Consider the following 17,017-nt stretch of genomic DNA (forward strand, 5'->3'; position numbering starts at 1 on the left):
GGAGTGAGGGTCCAAGATAAGGATGCCTACTACCAAAAAGGAACAAAACCAAGTAGGTATCCAACACCACAAACAAAATCCAGACAACAAAAAGTAGAATCAACATACCACAAAATAGAACAAAACACACCCCCACCGAAGGCATGAACCAATGGCCTACCTGGTGGGGGACATCACTAGCTTCCTATCTTGGCTCATATTTTTAACTTTTTCTAAAAATGAGAGCTTTCTATTAGATCCTTCCCCAAAAGAGATAGCCTACAGGGAATCGACAGTTGCCTTCATGTTTGACGTAGATGTCTACTCCAAAAGACAATGAAATATTATTATTTTAAATTAACTTATTATTTAATATTAAGTAGTAAACAAACTTATAAACAAAAAATATAATAAAATTAAATGTAATAACTTAAATATGACAAATGTATATTATATTTTAATGTTATTATTATATCATCTTATATTACTATTATATTATAATATATTTAAAGTTTATTATTACATTATTTTATTACATTCTAATTATAACATTATTATATCATAATTGATATTATCTTACATTATTTTTTATTATTCTTATATTAATATTTTTATTATAATAATAATATAATATTAATTATATATTATTATATAAAACACATATTATTTTACTCATATTAAAAAATTAAATTAATTAATTAATCTACTCATTTTGATTTTGGTCAAGATAACAATCAATTACACATTATGAAATGGATTTTTATGAATCTTTTAACTTTATGTTTGTATCAAATATTTTCAACTCAATAACATTTTTGGGGTAGTATTATATAGCTATGATGAGAATTCACATTTTAATCTGATAGGCTTTTTTTTAGGTGGGGAACTCCCCATCAGATTCCACAAGTCCCAAGTTGATAACTTATTTCTAATGCCTGGTTAAATTTCTACTACCATCGGAAAAGGATATGTATCAGTATACATTTTGAAAGTAATAATTCATATTGATGCATATCTCCCAGTTTCTATGTAGCCAACATGCCATATCTATGTGTCATCCGTAGAGGTCATTTTTCCATAGTAGAAAATGAAAATGCAACGAAAAGTTTCTTCTAATATCTACTTCTTGCTAAGTAAATTTTACTAGGGATTGAAAGTTCAATTTGACATTTTAGGTTTCATGAATAAAATAAAGTTATTAAATTATGTAAAATATTTTACTTCATGTTACCATCATATTAAATAAAAATCATACAAAGTAAATAAACCAGACAAAGTAAATATTATAAGAAAATTATATATTAGAAAATCTGCATTGTCCATGGATGGGGAACACCACAAAATAGCACTGACATAGATCTTTTGTTTTTCTTGCTCTGGATGGCATCAAAAAATTTATAATGTCAACAAGATAGTTATAATTGTTGGAAGTGAAGTCCAACAGACTCCTTCCATTTTATCGCCAAAACTCTTGGCTCTTCAACTTCTGTTTGTAAAGCTCTTTAAGAGCTGCTTGAATATCATTTTGTCATAAGTATTCTGAAGCTACTTGTAGCTGTGTACGTACAAACTAGATTTGGTTATTAATACATTGATTCCCCTGCTTTAAGTGTGGATGTAGGCAATTCGCTGAACCACGATAAATTTGTGTGTCTCATTTGTGTTTGTTGTGAATTCATTATTCTATTTTTCTGCTCTTCTAATTCATTTCTAAATCCTAACAATTGGTATCAGAGCGAGGTTAGATCGTTGTTAAGATTTCGATGGTTGAAATTGCGAAATCATGGAAGAAGCGAAGATAGAGAAGTTCTTCAGTCAGAACTTAAGGTTATGGAAGGTGCAGATGGAGTCTCTGCTAATAAAGAAAGTCCTTTAACTTGCGCTTGAAGGGAAAGCAAAGAAGCCAACTACGATGGCTGATGAAGAATGGGAAAAATTAGATAAGAAGGAAAGAGCGACAATTTTTCTCTTGTTGTGCAACAATGTTCTATTCAATGTCACAGGTGAAGCAACAACAAAAGATGTATGGGATAAACTCACAGCCATGTATGAAATGGTGTCGACTGCCAATAAAGTGTTTATCATGAAGCAGTTGTACAAGCTTAAGATGAAGGAAGGTTGTGCTATGGCAAATCACATCAATGAATTTAATACATTGATTAGTCAAGCAACTTCGGTGGGGATGACACAAGATGATGAGAGCAAGGCTGTTCTTTTATTATGCTCTTTGCTAAGTAGCTGGGATGGTGTTGTAACAACAGTTAGCACATCAATATCCGATAAAAATAAGTTAGTTTTTAATGATGTAGCAGCTACTCTTCTCAGCGAGGATTTGAGAAGAAAGAATGATGAACCTTCATCTGGTGAAGACTTAACGGTGGTAAGCACCGAAAATAGAGGTAGAAGCCATAATAGAGGTAGAAATAATTATCATAGACATTCAAAATCAGCAAGGAGATCGAAGTCTAGAAACAGAAATGGTGATTGTTGGTTTTGTGGCAAAGATGGTCATGTAAAGAAGGATTGTAGAAACTACAAAAGGGCACAAGAGAGGGTGCAGGACAATGAAGCAAATAGAGTCTACGATAAAGATGATAGTGTACTAATCCTTTCAACAACCAACACTAATTTGAATTTATGGGTACTTGATTCCGGTGCCTCCCATCATGCTACCTCATGTCTTGAAGCGTTCATTAACTACAATGAAGGTCATTTTGGAAATGTTTTCTTAGGAGATAAAAAAGCCTGTGAAATTACAAGCAAGGGTGATGTGTTGCTTCCCTTAGAAGGTGGTAAAACATGGTTGCTCAAAGATGTTCGACATGTCCCACAATTGAAGCAGAATTTGATATCCGTTGGACAACTCTTTGATCAAGGTCTTAATGTAAATTTTCTTCTGGATACTTGGAAAGTAACTCATGGTACCATGCTGATTGCAAATGGCAATAAATTAGGTAGTCTATATATATTTAAGACTCATGGTGAAGTGGGAGCTGCGATGGTGATTGAGGACAACAAAGCGAATCTTTGGCATCAAAGACTTGGGCATATTAGCAAGAAAGGGCTCCATGTTATGCACACAAGAAATCAGCTTCTGGGCCTCAAACTTGTCGACTTAGCCTTTTGTGAACATTGTCTTTATGGCAAACAAAAGAGAGTCAGTTTTTTGAAAGGTGGGCGTGACACGAAGACAACATCACTGGAGCTTGTATACTTGGATGTTTTTGGGCCTACCGAGGTAACCTCCATTGGAGGAGCTAACTATTTTGTCACCTTTCTTGATGATTGTTCAAGAAAAGTATGGATTTATATGCTCTCTAAGAAATCTAAAGTTTTTTCAAAATTAAAATTTTCAAGGCTTTAGTTGAAAATCAGATTGGGCATAAGATTAAGTGTCTACAAACTAATAATGGTGGAGAATTTTGTTCACACAAAATTGATGATTTTTGTGCGGATAATGGGATTAGAATAATTAAGGTTGTTCCTTTCACTCCTCGAGAAAATGGTGCAGCCAAGAGGATGAATAGGACAATCCTTGAAAAGGCATGATGTATGTTATCAAATGCAGGTCTAGGCAAGGAATTTTGGGCAGAGGCTTGTAACACGACAATATATTTGATCAATCGAAGTCCCTCATCTAAATTAGACTTTGGTATTCCGGAAGAGGAATGGCAAGGGAAGAGGATTTCATACTCGCATTTTCACATGTTTGGATGTGCAGCCTTCCTGCATATACCCAAGGAGAAATGAACCAAATTGGATCCCAAGTCGGAGAAGTGTATTTTTGTTGGGTATGGCGAAGAGAAATTTGGTTTCAAGTTGTGGGATCTAGTTCACTGAAAAATTGTTCGTAGCAGGGATGTAATTTTTCATGAGACTTCCTTCCCTGCGCTGCAATGTTCAAATAAACCAGATAAAGATTATGTTCCTCTATCATTGTTTCAAGATTATTCTATAGGTACTCTGCCTCATATCTCTCATCAAGTGGGAGCCCCTATGTCATCTACCAGGGTTGAATACATTTCTCAGACTCAGAATGATGAAGAGAGTGCTTACAATGGTTGCTCTCCATTTAATTATGAAACAACACACTTTGGTTGAAATGACATTATATAATGTGAATCTGGGGGTCTGCTGAATAGAGCACATCTTCCACGAGCTAGAACTCATGTTGCAGAGGATGTCCTCACACTACATATATCACTACCTACACGGGTGGAGGAACATCCATACAGTGAGCACATTGGCTCACATTCTCATAGGCACGATGGGCATTCCTCACGGTGGTCTGCATCACCGCCACCACAGCATGTTGCACGCCACATCCCACACTCCCCATCGCTCGCTAGGTACTCACCATTGCTCGCTGGGCACTCACCACCACCAACACTGTAGCCTTCATGCCATGATTTCCTCCATAGGCTCACTGTAGAAGGGTCCTCCTCTGCGTGAAAACAACAGAGGTGTCATCCTCCCGTGTAGACTGTGGAGGATGCTTCCACAACTCCCCACTCCTGCGACCTGCCTTCACATAGCGTGGACAAGAATCCACATGGCATGGGTGGACCTCATCTGCCTTGTCTTTTGAAAAATACTGAGGTAGATTGCTCTGTAGAAGGTAAAATCATTGTGGGCATAAAACATTAAATGGAAACATCATTGATTTGCATAAACAGAGCACAAATGAAGTGACTGATTCCACTACTCCAACAGAGAGTCAATTGCAAAAATCTACCAGATAAAGGTGACCTCCTGTAAAGTTCTCTGACTATGACTTATTATTTTGTGAAGAAGTTGAGCTTACTTAATCTCTAATCAAATAGAGCCTGCAACATACAAAGAAGCTTGTAAAATTGTAGATTGTGATAACTGGCACGCTACAATGTGCGAAAAAATGGATGCACTATTGTGAAATCAAACATGGGATTTGGTGTCACTTTCGCCTGACCGAAAGGCATTACAAAATAAGTGGGTGTATAAATTGAAAGATGAAGCTAGTGGTCAAAAAATATTTTGAGCAAGACTAGTTGTCAAGGGATATGCTCAGCAGCAAGACTATTTGAGTAGTTTGGGGATTGGTTGCAACCTAGGATCTTGAGCTTGAACATATAGATGTGAAGACAACATTTCTCCATGGCGACCTTGATGAGAAATTGTTTATGCATCAGCCTGAAGGATTTATTAAAAAGGGCCAGGAACATCACTATTGTAGATTGAAATGGAGTTTATATGGGCTTAAGCAAGCCCCTTGCCAGTGGTATCTTAAATTTGATAAATTTATGATTGATCACAAGTTTACTCGATGCGAGTCTAATCCTTGTATCTATTTTAAAAAAGATTCCAAATGGCGAATTTGTCATACTTCTTCTTTATGTGGATGATATGCTAGTGGTCGACACAAACATGAAAATTATTAGTGAGCTTAAAACTCACTTAGCTAATGAATTTGCCTTGAAATATTTAGAGGCAGCAAAGAAAATTCTTGGGATGAATATTTTTTGAGATAGGAAAAAGAGAGAACTAAAACTATCTCAGCAAGACTACATTAAAAAAGTATTGGACAGATTTGGTATGGCAGATGCTAAGTCTATTTGTATTCCCTTAGTCTCTCATTTTTAGTTGTCTTCTCAATTGTGTCCAAAAACACAAGAAGATAAGGAGTTTATGGACAAAATTCCATACAAATTTGTAATTGGAAGTCTTATGTACGCTATGGTGTCTACTCGTCCGGATATTTCTCATATCATGGGAGTGGTGAGCAGATTTATCTAATCTAGGAAAATCACATTGGGACGTGGTCAAGTATATTTTGCAGTATCTCAAGGGTAATTCAGATTTTTGTTTATGGTTTGGGAAGGGCAAGGCAATTTTGCAAGGGTTTACTGATTCTGATTTTGCCAGAGATTTAGACAAAAGTGTAGCGTCCTAAAATTGTGACACTTGCAATTTCGACTGCATTTCGGTCTTCACGATGGCGACGCAACACGCAACCTGAATGGAGACCCCGAAACCTGTTTACGACATCAAAAATTGCATTTTTCTTACACCCTGGCCTGAACCTCCTTTGCACCCTGCTGTCCTGGGAGGTGGGACCAGAGCGCCCAGCGCCCTGGTCCCCCAAGACCATGGCGCCCAGCGCCCTGGTCCCTGGGCCTATTTTGGGCCCGGTCTCCTATGGGGTCTCGGGTCTTTTTTGTTTGCAAATTGGAAATTAACTTTCTTGGTCGGCCTAAGGTCGGGAAAATCAGTCTATTAACCCTAATTGGCAAGTATATAAACTACATTTTTCCTCTCCCATTTGGGTAAGAAGGATATATGTGTACAAGCGTGGAAACTATACTCAAACATTAAAGCATTCAAGTGTTCAAGCATTCAAGCATTCCTTCTAAGTCTCCATTCAAGGCTAAGTGTTGCATTCAAGACAAGGATTCAACCATTGAAGAGGAGATCACTTATTACATGCTACATACAACATACAACAATACAACAAATAACAACATCTATACCTTCGCACATAAGGATACAAACATCCTTACAACAAGGTATTAGTACTTGTTTTACATTACAGACATTTACATTTACAGCATTTCTCATTTCTTGGTTAATTCCAAAACCGGGGTTTGACCTAAAGGCAAACCCCTAATCCCTAACCCCCCAATCGTCTCCGCTTTTCTGTGTGTAGGTTGCAGGTACGCGGCTGAAATTGAAGATCTGGAATCCTTGTGCAGAGACGAACAGATCCCCCTTCGTTTCGCGGATTTTTCGGAGGACCGTGTGCACGCCGAGCGCCATCGTCCCGTCAACTTTTGCTCAAATTTGCAAGACAGCGCCGTATCGACATTTTACTGCTAATTCCAGGTCCGCAGCTTCATCCTATATCCCTATCTCAGTTTATAAGCGAATCTTTCCTACTTTCTATGCATTCCTAGCTTAATTCTTCTATCAACATTCTTTACAAAAGAGGGTAGCCTTGCTGTCTTAACCCTTGAAACGCATTTAGCATCCAATCTTGCATTGTGTGGGATTGGATCTTGTGGGTTTCAACCCCTCTTTTGAATGTAAAGTCTTCCTAAGTGAAAACCATCAACCCTAGCAACCTCCCTTCTCTCTCCTCGAAGTTGGAAGAGGGGAGAGCAACTAGGGTTCGATTGCGATTTTCCGCTTTACATTTTGGTGAACCCGACGTGAACATCCTTTCTGATTATTCATGATTAGATCTGAAAATTGGCTTCCTTAATTACATTTCCATGTTTGATCTTTTGCAAAATTTTAGAGGTTAATTGCATAAAAAACCCTAAATTTTCTTTTTGGTAATTGAACTTGTGAAATGTTAAATTATTAATGCTTGTTTCAGATCTGCCCTTCTACTACAAATTATCAATTCATATTTGTACTTTAATTTTGAAAATTAAGTGGTTAAGTGTCAAAACCCTAATTTTTGAAACCCTCTTGATTCAACCTTTGTCCGACAATTTCACTGATCAAAACATCTCCAAATCAGCTGTAACTTTGGATTCCGCAATAAAATCACAATATCTTTCATCCCTGAAAATTTGGAAAAAAGTTGCGAGGACCATGTGCACTCCGAGCGCCATCGTCCCCAACATTTTTTCCGAAATTTCGAGAGCAAGATCTTACTGTATTTTCCTGCTAAAATCCAGAATTTTGGCTGATTTTATCAATTATAACACTTTCAAAATTACAGTCAAAGTTGGTCTTGTGATCACTTGGTTTAAGGCTCCTAATCATTCAAAAATTGTTGAAATTGAAATTTTGTGTCAAAATTGTGTTCTTACTGTCCTAAATCTGAAAAGTGTGTTTGCATTCATTCAAAATTTCAGTATTTTATTCAAATTCTTGCAATTTGCAACTTTTGAAATTAAGTGCTTAATTACAACAACTTTGATTTTCGCTTTCAAAATTGAATTTTGCGTGAAATTGAGTCAATTTTTAAATTTCAAAACTTGCATTGCTCTTAACATTCCCTCTAAAATCATAAAATTCAAAATTTCAGTTTCTCTCTCTTTTTCAAAATTCAAATTTTGCATTTTTCGACAATCTGGGTAGGGTTCAATTTCGAGATTGCAACTTTAATTTGGCCTATCTACAGATCGTAAAATCACTCAATTTTTTCAGATTAGCTCTAAAATCATCATAACTTTCATCCCTGCAAATTTTGAAAAAAGTTGCAAGGACCGTGTGCACTCCGAGCGCCACGGTCCCGGACATTTTTTCCGAAATTTCGGGAGACTGTCGTGATTGCATTTAACAGTTTAAATCTAGAAGATTGGTTGATTTTACTGAAAATTGCTACCTCTAAAATTCAAAATCTTCTCTCCCTCTCTAGTGCATGAGTTTTACAACAATAAGCCCTACTTACACTATTCCCGTTAGACGAAGCCGTAGAATTAAGTCTTTCCGAGGTTTAATTACCGAGGAGATGGAACCTAATTTGAATAGCCTTTTTAACGAGGACATGGGAAATTCCTCTAATCCTCCTAATGATGAAGAAGCTCTCCATGAGGTTTCTGTAGAACAACTTTCGAAATTGGATAACCAATTTGACGATTTTCACCAATGGATGTCTCATGAGTATCCCGATAGTCAAGCTCTTCCTTTAATTGAGGGTCTAAAACATATGCTTCAAAGTGATAAGAATGGAATTGATATTTTGCGTGGTATTGCACACATTGTGGATTCGAATGTGATGCCTATGAAGAGTTGTGCCGAAACTTTAGGTTATACACAACCTCCTACACAAGTCAATCATTCTATTCCTTTGACAACTTCTATTGCTAGCATACCTACCTTTACATCAAACATAATGACTACTTCTATACAAGACATTCCCCCTATGATCACTAGTCATGGGGGCAATCCCTCTTCTTCAATTAACCCTATTCCTTCATTCAATCCAACTTCTTCATTCATCCCTTCAATGAGTGTTCCTATTACATCTTCACAAATGAACATGACGCAAGGGGGCAATTCATTTAACCATTCCATTCCTCCTTGTAGTGTTCCTCCTGTCCAATCATCTCCTATGACTAACTATCATAGAGTCCCACCACCTTACTCTTTACCTTCTTTCAATAACATAACACCTCCATCTCAATCTAACACATCTAATATGAATTCTTCGACTGAAGCGACCATTAACAATCTTGCACAAACTGTCTCTTCTTTACAGCAACAAATTGCCTCTATGAATCAATCTAAGTTTAGTGTGCCCACATTTGATGTTGCGAGCCCACTTTCTCTTGACATTGTTCGAGCTATCCCTCCTAAACATGTTCAAATCCCGCATTTGGAGTTTTATAATGGTAAAGGAGATCCTCTAACACATGTTAAGACTTTTCAAACAATATGTACTGATTTTGCTTATGACCAAAGGTTGCTTGCAAAACTGTTTACTAGAACATTAAGAGATAAAGCCCTACAATGGTATTGCTCGTTGCCTTCTTATTCTATTACTTCTTTTGAACAACTTGCAAATGCTTTCATTCAACGATTTCAAAACAAAATAAGTCCTAAAGTTACTTTGATTGATTTAATGCATTGTAAACAAGGTGTTAAAGAAAAAGTGACTGATTTCATTGGTAGATATAAGCATTTGTATGCTCAAATTTCTTTTCCAGTGCCTAACAATGATATTCAAAGAATCTTTATTTCTAATTTACAAAAAGATATTCGAGACAAACTCCTGTTTTCTGAGTTTACTTCTTTCCAACAGTTGTGTGCAACTCTTCACAATTATCAACTGACTGTGAGTCAAATGGAACAATCACATCCTATGGCTCCGAGTGATAAGGGTGATAGTAGTCAACAACCATTTGGAAAGTTTAAACCGAATAGAGATTCCATCAAATTCAATGAAAACATCATCAACAACAATGTGAATGCAGCATCAGGTGTGCCTCCTATTTCTAAGTTTTTCAAGAAAGAAAGAAAGTATACTCCTTTGAATGAATCATTGAATAGTATTATGAATAAGTTATTGGAACAAAATGTGCTTACTCTTCCTCCTATAAGGCAAATTGATCTTGCAAAGATTACTTCACCTTATTTTGATAACAAAGCTTTTTGTCAATTTCATCGTTAGCCTGGGCATGATACTGAAAAATGTTTTTCTTTAAAGGGTAAAATTCAAGATTTGATTGATAATAATACTATCTCTGTTTCTGGAGTGAATGATAAAGGCAACACATCTATAGCTCCTCCTAACCAAAATCTTCAGATTTTTACTGATCCATTACCTTCCCATACCTCTAATGCGATTGAGACTAATGATTCCTCTCTCTCATCTGATGGTCTTGTGTCTATGACTCCAAATGTGATTAACTTTGTAGAGCAGCAAGAAATCCCTAAAGAACCTTCCATCACATTTGATTCTAGTGAAACCATTAGGGCACCTGATGGTCCTTTATACATAGTTGCAAAAGTCAAGAATACACCTTGCCGTGGAGTGCTTATTGATCCTTCGTGCATGATTAATGTTATTACTAAAGAATTTCTTTTTACTTTGCAATTGAATCAAGTGATCTATGACAAAACAGATGTGATTGTGAAATTATTTGATGCATTTTTTTCTCCTGCAATTGGTTCTATTACATTACCTATTGAAGTCCATAACAAATCTCTTGATGTGAACTTTGCTATTATTCCTTCATCCGAACAATTTCGTGTGAAGCTTGGCTATCCTTGGCTATCTTCCATGAAAGCTATTGCCTCTCCTATTCATAAATGTTTGAAATTTCCCCATAATGGTGAAGTTGTTACTGTTAATCATAGTCTCTTTAAACCAGCTGAAAGAACTTCTAGCATTCCTATTGATTATTTTTGGCCTAAACAATTCCAATCCCTTCCTCCGCGAAGTGATCATCTTTTCAAATCTTATCAAAAGTGGAAAACAGATATGATCCTATCTCTAAGTGAACCTAGAACACCTAAACTTGATATTCCTATCGTTCTTGAGAAGGAAGTTCTTCCTTTGAAAGATAAAACTAATGTCTTTCCTCAAGAAGATTCTCAACCCATTCCCATGGATGTGACTATGTCTATGCCTAATAAACCTTCTAAGAGTAGACCTATACCTCCTCGTCATGATGGACTTGGTCTTCTTCCTAAACCAAAAATTCCTCCTTTATATGGAGCAGTTCCTCCTTCTTCCTTTTATAGAGAGAAGAGACCTTCTTCTTCTCCTATTATCCAACCTAAGAGACCACAACCTAAACACCCAAGTGATAAGGATGAGAACATTCCTCCTCCTCAATCTTCTCCACTTCCTACTAAGACTAGACAAAATCGTTCTGCGCGTGAACATTGACGAAAGCGTCGTCTTAGAGCTCAAGCAGCTGCTTCTCAAACTTTGCAATCTCCAAAAACACCTTTAACAAGCATTATTCCATTTTCTCCAAAATCTCCTAAACATAAGATGCATGATGGTCTTGATCCTGTGTGAGTTAAAGATCCTATTTTTATAAATCTTGATGATGATATAGATGAAAATGTTATTCATGATGAACATGTTACTCCTCTTGCTTCTGATAGTGAATATGAACTTGTTGATGTTGATAACCATTTATCTAATGAATTTTCTAAAGCACTTATCCTAGCTCCTAGACAAGAACAACGTGGCTTGGAACATGAACATAGCCCTTGTTTGGATCTTGTGATAGCTCCATCTGCTGTGTTGGATGTTCCTCCTCTAGCGTGTTCCCTGCCTTCCCGAAACATTGATCAGCAAGATCGGGGGGTAGATGACGTGCTAGACTAGTTACATTAGCATAGCAGATTCTCTCCTCCTCTCTTTTGTTACTTCTTCTATGTGTTATTCTCATTCTTCTATATGTTGTCCTTAGTGTTGTCTACTTGAGGACGATGCAAAGCATTGAGATCTCTTTTGGTCTCTCTCATGTTGACTCAAAAGACACATGTGTTCCCTTCTTCTAGGTGACCTTCCTTGATTGGGGAATGAAGAACAATTATGCATACATACATATGACATACATGAATTATCATACAGCATGCTAACGCCAAGGAAAGAGAAGTCACCTCGTGCTTTGTGTTTTGTATCTATTATCCTTGGGTTTATTTCACACTTGGGGGCTAAATCTTTGTGATAACGTGCTCCTTTCCCTTCTTATGTGTATCACTACATTAAAACAATCACCCCCGTTGAGGCGTGTGCGATCGCTTTAACGTTGGGGGGCATACACCCCATCTATCCTTTCAAGATACTTGAAAATTTCTTGGCGAACTTAGCTTTGCCTTGAAAATTTTTGGTATTTTTCTTGCATGACTCATAGTGAGGGAACCTTACTACTGATAGTCATGGTTCTCCCTCGTGATCTTCCCTTTTACTTTGTCAATCGAAGTCGTAAGATCCTTAGTCCACTAGGGGCTTGGTGTGTCTTGCCTCCGTGACGTTGTGAAAGTCTTTCAATGTTGTTTCCTTGTACTTTACCGGAAGTATGAGCACACATACTCCCGCTAAAGTGGGGGCTAAATGTAGCATCCTAAAATTGCGACACTTGCAATTTCGACTGCATTTCGGTCTTCACGATGGCGACGCAACACGCAACCTGAATGGAGACCCCAAAACCTGTTTACGACATCAAAAACTGCATTTTTCTTACACCCTGGCCTGAACCTCCTTTGCACCCTGCTGTCTCGGGAGGTGGGACCAGAGCGCCCAGCGCCCTGGTCCTCCAGGACCAGGGTACCCAGCGCCCTGGTCCCCCAAGACCATGGCACCCAGCGCCCTGGTCCCTGGGCCTATTTTTGGCCCGGTCTCCTATGGGGTCTCGGGTCTTTTTTGTTTGCAAATTGGAAATTAACTTTCCTGGTCGGCCTAAGGTCGGTAAAATCAGTCTATTAACCCTAATTGGCAAGTATATAAACTACATTTTTCCTCTCCCATTTGGGTAAGAAGGATATATGTGTACAAGTGTGGAAACTATACTCAAACATTAAAGCATTCAAGTGTTCAAGCATTCAAGCATTCCTTCTAAGTCTCCATTCAAGGCTAAGTGTTGCATTCAAGACAAGGATTCAACCATTGAAGAGGAGATCACTTATTACATGCTACATACAACATACAACAATACAACAAATAACAACATCTATACCTTCGCACATAAGGATACAAACATCCTTACAACAAGGTATTAGTACTTGTTTTACATTACAGACATTTACATTTACAACATTTCTCATTTCTTGGTTAATTCCAAAACCGGGGTTTGACCTAAAGGCAAACCCCTAATCCCTAACCCCCCAATCGTCTCCGCTTTTCTGTGTGTAGGTTGCAGGTACGCGGCTGAAATTGAAGATCTGGAATCCTTGTGTAGAGACGAACAGATCCCCCTTCGTTTCGCGGATTTTTCGGAGGACCGTGTGCACGCCGGGTGCCATCGTCCTGTCAACTTTTGCTCAAATTTGCAGGACAGGGCCGTATCGACATTTTACTGCTAATTCTAGGTCCGCAGCTTCATCCTATATCCCTATCTCAGTTTATAAGCGAATCTTTCCTACTTTCTATGCATTCCTAGCTTAATTCTTCTATCAACATTCTTTACAAAAGAGGGTAGCCTTGCTGTCTTAACCCTTGAAATGCATTTAGCATCCAATCTTGCATTGTGTGGGATTGGATCTTGTGGGTTTCAACCCCTCTTTTGAATGTAAAGTCTCCCTAAGTGAAAACCATCAACCCTAGCAACCTCCCTTCTCTCTCCTCAGAGTTGGAAGAGGGGAGAGCAACTAGGGTTCGATTGCGATTTTCCGCTTTACAAAAAGAAAGTCTACTTCAGGTTATGCTTTCACATTTGTTGGGGTAGCGATTAGTTGGGCTTCTAAATTACAACATACAGTTGCTCAATCAATTGCAGAGGCTGAATACATAGCTCTTTCTGAGGGAGCAAATGAGATGGTATGGTTGCAACTCTTGTTTAGCGAGTTGGGTTTGAAGCAATCAGATTTTGTTTTGTTTTGTGATAATAGTAGCGCCATCTTTATGAATAAACATCAAACATCTCAGCCTCGGTCAAAACATGTTGATGTTTGCAGTCATTATGTTTGTCACATGGTCGAAGAAGGCAAGTTTCATGTATATAAAATTCATACTGAAAAGAATCCAGCTGATGTGCTCACTAAAGTTGTTAAGTGGGAGAAGTTTGATTTCTGTCGAGCTTCTCTCGATCTTTCCAATATTTGATAGCAGGACTGAGTGGGGGAATTTACTTGTTGTAGCAGTTCATTGGCCTTTAGTGGGAGATTGTTGGAAGTGAAGTCCAACAGACTCCTTCCATTTTACTACCAAAACTCTTGGCTCTTCAACTTTTGTTTGTAAAGCTCTTTAAGAGCTGCTTGAATATCATTTTGTCATAAGTATTCTAAAGCTACTTGCAGCTATGTATGTACAAACCAGATTTGGTTATTAATACATTGATTCCCCTACTTTAAGTGTGGACGTAGGCAATTTACCGAACCACGATAAATTTGTGTGTCTCATTTGTCTTTGTTGTGAATTCATTATTATGTTTTTTTGGTCTTCTAATTCGTTTCTAAATCCTAACAATAATGTCATTAGCAATGGATGTTATGATATGTAGTAAAAAAACAAGTTTATTGAAATAAAATAAAATAAAGATTTCATAGAACCAAAAAATTTGAGTTACAATAATTAAATATTAATATTTATTTTTCATATTGTGACAAATTTTTTTACTATAATATTATTATAATAGTTTTTGTTATTCTTATGATAATTTAAAAAAAAAATTATAATCTTAATTAATAATTTTATTATTATTATTATTATTTTGTATTAAATATAATCAAGCCAAAAGAGGAGTAACATATCAAGAGTTACAAAGATGTCATGCTAGACCAAGTATCAATGAAATCAGAAAGAGGCTAAGAAGAATTATAAAAACCCATTCGATCATCCCATGATTACCCCCAAAAAACTACATACAACCGACTCCTAGCTATTACAAAAATATCCAATCCAAAACAACCACAAAACAAATACAAAGATAGAAGACTCTTGCTATCTAAACTCAATCTCCCCATCTGGAAGAGTAGTATTTCCCAAAGGGGGAACCCATGCGACCCAACCTAAGTCTCCTTCCTACCAAACTTCGACCAGTCCATTCAAGATTTTTTCTTTATTCGGATGTGTTACATACTCTTGCATCAAAGCCTCTTCTCGATGAATCAAATCCATCTGAGCCCGCCTCTCCTCCAAGAAGTGCATGAAATAGTAAGGAGTGTCATCTCAAACAAGGTCTTGTTGTGATCTCCCCTATCCCAGGTGAATCCATGGGAGAGCTCCCTTTTGTGTACAACAACAGAGCTATCCTTCAACCACTGATCAAATGTATCTTCACCAATCCTGATAACCAAGGACACCTGCATAGAAATTAGATGAAAAATTCAGAGATTGAGTAAAATTCCTAACCCTGCCATTAAAGATCTCATCATTACGAAACTTCCATATCAACGATAAGATTTCCAAAGAGAGACAAGACCAAAAAGAGTTAACAACTTTCTTGCAGCCTTTAATGTAACCTAGGATAACATTAGTGCAAGCAATATTCATTTCTTCCATTTTAATACCAAACATTTTCTAGACTTCACTGGCAAATAGACAGTCAAAGAACAAATGATGAGGTGACTCAAGGAGGCGACAGGTTATGTAAAGGAGAAAATTACCATTAGTGTCTTTCAAGGGGAGTCTGTTTAGGAGTAGCTGCCAGACAAAAAAATTCTTTTTAGGCTCAGATGGCCCAGCCCACCTAATACTCAGAGACTTACTCCACTACACCCTGTTCCAGTTTAAGCTCCAAATAGAGTTAACATGGTCAATCACAAGAGAAGAATCCAACAAAGAGTCATAGATAATTCTGGTCTTAAGGTTTGGGAGGGGAGTATTATCAACCCAACAATAAGAGGATGGACAAATAGGGAGGAGAGTAAGGGAGCCAGGGAAATGAAGGAGGAAATAGCATCCTTAAGGGCAACATAGGCCTTGTACTGAGAGGGGGGCACCTTATATCTAGCAACCAACTCTTCCCAAGACAACAATAGACCATCCTGAAATATATCCCCAAACACTCTAATACCACTGTTATACCATTTAGGTGTCGAACAACCCTGTTGAGTAGCAAGAAATTTACCTTTGTGAGAGGCACTCCACCAAATGGACCTATTTTTGGCAAGACTACAGTTATCCCCTAGGTAGTCATTCTTTCTAACAAACTGCTTAACAACCTCCCATGCCTTCCATAAAGATTTAAAGACTTCAGACCCCCAAGGAGAAACTTCAAATTTTCCTACAATTAAGTCCTCAAACGGAAGACCCTTCCATTTTCTAGTCTTTCTGGGAACTGACCTTAAAATATTTTGTCTAATCAACACTTTCCATGGCTCTTCTCCAATAATGGCCCTAAAGATCCACTTGGAGGCCAAGGCAACCCCTTAAGTCAACAAATCTTTGAGTCTGATACCTCCACTCTCCTTCTTCATGACACACCAGTTCCACTTGACCCCATGTTGTTTCCTATTACCTTTTCCATTAGACTATAAAAAATTCTTGATTTTCTTTTGAATATAATTAAACTGATAATTAGAAAAGAGCCAGGTTGAGGAGAAGTATATGTTGCAAGAGGAGAGTATTTTTTAACAGATTTGAAACCTTCAAACTAGAGAAAGGAAATTCCTATTCCACTTAGATAGCTTTTTATCAATCTTGTTTATGATCCATTCCCACATCTCCTTTAAGTTTGGGGCAACTGAGAAAGGGATGCCCAAATACCCAATAGTTTGGTTGGGCCACCCCCAACTTATTGAAAATCTAGAGATCCATAAAGGGGGGCTATGTTCCCACCTAAGTAAACATGATTTATGAAGAGCAATTTTACTACTAGATGCTTTACAAAAGATGTCAATATTCTCTAATAGGGCCTCCATATTATTTTCTTCCAAAGCCAACATATCAGTACTATCATCCACAAACTGCGCATTAATAACATAT

This window comes from Cryptomeria japonica, chromosome 6 (assembly GCF_030272615.1).
Source record: "Cryptomeria japonica chromosome 6, Sugi_1.0, whole genome shotgun sequence".
NCBI classification, from domain to species: domain Eukaryota; kingdom Viridiplantae; phylum Streptophyta; class Pinopsida; order Cupressales; family Cupressaceae; genus Cryptomeria; species Cryptomeria japonica.